The sequence below is a fragment of the Triturus cristatus genome, chromosome 11 (genome assembly GCF_964204655.1).
Source record: "Triturus cristatus chromosome 11, aTriCri1.1, whole genome shotgun sequence".
Taxonomy (NCBI): domain Eukaryota; kingdom Metazoa; phylum Chordata; class Amphibia; order Caudata; family Salamandridae; genus Triturus; species Triturus cristatus.
The window spans coordinates 414,557,607-414,561,264 of NC_140594.1; the positions used below are offsets into that span (position 1 = coordinate 414,557,607).

Genomic DNA, 3,658 nt, shown 5'->3' on the forward strand with positions numbered 1-3,658 from the left:
GAAAGGTATACACAATTACAGTTGACTAAACAAAATACTATCTCTCCAAAGCGGGCCTAACAAGGATTCTCACATAGCAAACCTTCTTTGACTACAATATGTCTCATAGGATAAACAGCACTTAACCATTGACTCCTACAGAAATCTGTGAGATTCCACATAAGAAAATACCTATCTGTAGGCTTTAATAAGAATAATACCAATCCACCCTTAAAACCCTATTAATTATAAAATAAGCTTTTCTAAATACATACGTCAGTGCTTTATCATAACATTTCATAATAAACGGACCAGGCCTACAGCCACTGTCTCCATAAACAACTAAATCCTGCTGTATCGACTATAAGCCACAAAGTGTAGTACAGCGTTACAACAAAAAAATGATGGACGGAATGCTGACAATGCAGACATTCTCCCCCAGTCAAGAGATCTGGGTTAAATCCATCGTTCTTTTGCCCACTACACCACCCCAGTTTAGACATGGCCATATGCAAATCAGTCTTGACCCTGTGCCTCATGGGAACAGTCCAGCCCGAACTGCCAAGCCATGTCTTCCCTGGACCGGAATCAAGCATCCTAGGACCGGTTTCTGGCTATCAGCCGTCATCAGCCAGGATAGCTAGACTCCAGTGGCGTAGTGAGCACGGGTCCCACGTCTGGGAATACCCATCCCACTTAGGGCGAATGGTGTTACAACAAACAAATGATGGACGGAATGCTGACAATGCAGACATTCTCCCCCAGTCAAGAGATCTGGGTTAAATCCATCGTTCTTTTGCCCACTACACCACCCCAGTTTAGACATGGCCATATGCAAATCAGTCTTGACCCTGTGCCTCATGGGAACAGTCCAGCCCGAACTGCCAAGCCATGTCTTCCCTGGACCGGAATCAAGCATCCTAGGACCGGTTTCTGGCTATCAGCCGTCATCAGCCAGGAACAGAAAAAGAAATGAAAAAAGAAGAGAGAAAAATAGATTCTACATATTAAACAACCAGGTTTTTAAGCACTTATGATAATTCTCATATATGGTTTCGTTCCGAAGTGACATAGGAAGGGAGTTCCACAAGGAGGGACCTAAACATGAAAAGGACCAACCGCCCATACATGAGAGTCTGGTCCTAGGCACCGTAAATTTTGCCTCAGTGGCAGAACGTAAGGAACGTGAAGGGAGGTAGGGGGGAACTAAGGCATTCAGATATTGGGGCGCTTTACCAGATTTGATTTTAAACATTTAGCTCAGGGCTTTGAACTTTATACGATTTTCAACCCTGAGCCAATTAAGATCTCGTAGGGAGCCTGAGATGGATACTGTATTTGGCACCTTGCAAAGTAACCTAGCCGCCACATTCTGCACCAACTGTAGCTTCCGTACCACATCCTTGTTGGCTCCTAAAGTGAGCAGATTGGAGAAGGCAGATTGTTTTGGATTGAGTGGGGCAGATTGGAGTTGGGTGGATTAGAGTGGGGTAGACTGTTCTGGATTGGAGTGGGGTGGATAGGAAGGAGGCAGACAGGAGTTGGGCGAATTGGAGTGGGGCAGATTGTTTCGGGTTGGAGTGGGGCAGATTGCAGTGAGATGGATTGGAGTAGGGCAGATTGTTTTGGATTGGAGTGCACAGATTGGAGTGAGGTAGATTGGAGTAGGCAGATTGTTTTGGATTGGAGGGGGTCAGATTAGAGTGAGTTGGATAAGAGCAGAGCAGATTGTTTTGGATTGGGGTGGGAAGGATTGGAGTGGGGCAGATTAGAGTGGGGCAGATTATTTTGGATTGGAATGCGGTCGATAGTTTTGCATTGGAGTGGGGCAAACTTTTGGATTGGAGTGGGGCAGATTAAAGTGGACAGATTGTTTTGGATTGGAGTGGGGCAGATTGTTTTTAATTGGACTGGACAGTTCAGAGTGCAGATGACTGGAGTGGGGCAGATTGTTCTGGATTGGAGTGGGGCAAATTCGAGTGGGGAAAATTGGTGTGGGGCAGATTGGAGTGGGATGGGTTGGGATGATTGGAGTTTAGTGGAATTGAGTGGTTTGGATTGAGGTGTTTGGTTTGGAGTGGGGAGGGGAGGGGTGAATTGGATTGGGATTGGCCTCGGGTGGACTGGATTTAGTGGGGTGGATTAGTTTGGATTGGAGTAGAGTGGAGTGGTGCGGATTAGAGGTTCATGGATTGGAATGGGGCAGATTGAAGTGGGGTGCATTGGGGTTTACAGCGCGATTATGTGTTAAAGCATCATTTCAGAAATTACACATAAGAAAGAAACAATGTCACTTTAGAATAAGATAATCCTCATCTTTTGAGAACAGCGCCCACAAGCAAAAACAAATGAAAACCTTAGTGCAAAGTGAGAAAAGAAGACTTGGCAAAATAAAAGAAAGTTAACTAAAGAAAATAAATCTTTGCAGTTTTGTTTGTCCTTCTGGGCACATTTTTCACAGGCCTTCTGTTTGCCTGGCACTAAAAGTTAAACAGAACAACATAACCTCAATCACGTCAGAAGCAGGAGAAGGGCACTGATTAGGATGAATCAATCAGTGCTTAGTCCCTGCTCCACAGAGAGGAATGGAAATGATGTTAGGTGTGCCGTGACGAATTATGACACTATAAAGAAGAGTGCCACGCAAGCCAACAAATGGTAAGCAAGGGGTGGGCTCCAAGCCCTTTTTGTTAACCACAGTGTCTCACTAGCGAGACGCATGATCTAGCATATACTCTCGCAGGCTCCACCCTAAAAATAACTAACGAACTAAAGAAGCGTGGGGTCGTCGTATTTATAGTTAAATGGACAGCGGCATGGCGAGAGATAATTAAAGAGATGCCATACTGAGGAGTCCGCTGGGTATCAAAGCAATAACTAGGATGAATCCTCCTCTTATCCCACGCAGCACGAGCTGCGGGATATGATTACCTAAACTCTGACTGCAGCTTTGAAGAACCAAGAGCCCGATATAAACACTGATGACCTGGAGGAGGCTAAACCTGGCCTCCTTTCAAAATGAATGTATCTTTCACCTTTTACTAAAGATTTCTGTGGAGACAGAGGGTTACAATGTCAGACTTTTGGTCTGTTTATTAAGGCAGAGGTCTGACCCGAATGATATATTAGACTTCTATGCGAGGGATTTTCTTGAAAGAGACTTTGTTGCCTGGATACAGGGTGTAGCACTTACAATGGCAACAAGTAGTTTGGAATAGAGTTCTCTGCCTGTTCATTGTGCAATTAAAAGAGTCACTTGGAGTCTAGTGGTTTAGGGGTTAGACTCTCAGTGTGAATGTTAAGTGTTCCCTACCTCCATAGCCATGTGTTTGATTAGTGTATGTTGCATTACATATAAGTTCACAAATGTGGAAGTGTTTCCTGCTACTGTTTAGGAGGATTCGCTCCTGGCCGGCTTGGCATCGCAGTGATCAATTACATTGGTGGAGGCTATTCCTGGTGATCCAATAGATGAAACAGGTGGTGTGTGCTGCTTCAGATTATTCAATAAGGACTTGTTATTACTCTTCATACACATTTATCGTCATTATTTCTGGATATTCAGATTCTGGCAGAAGAGATTCAGGAAGTAGATGATCAAGTTTATTGCTAATTGAACAACAAGTTAGATTTGTATTGAATATATCCTTTGACTTTCTGTGGGTCTCAGCTTCACCTT

The 3,658-nt window shown here is 44.2% G+C and overlaps 1 pseudogene; it reads left to right on the plus strand.

The window, feature by feature from the left end:
- Positions 1-2,976: 2,976 nt before the first annotated feature.
- On the plus strand, positions 2,977-3,084 carry LOC146784345 (U5 spliceosomal RNA; annotated as a pseudogene).
- Positions 3,085-3,658: the final 574 nt, after the last annotated feature.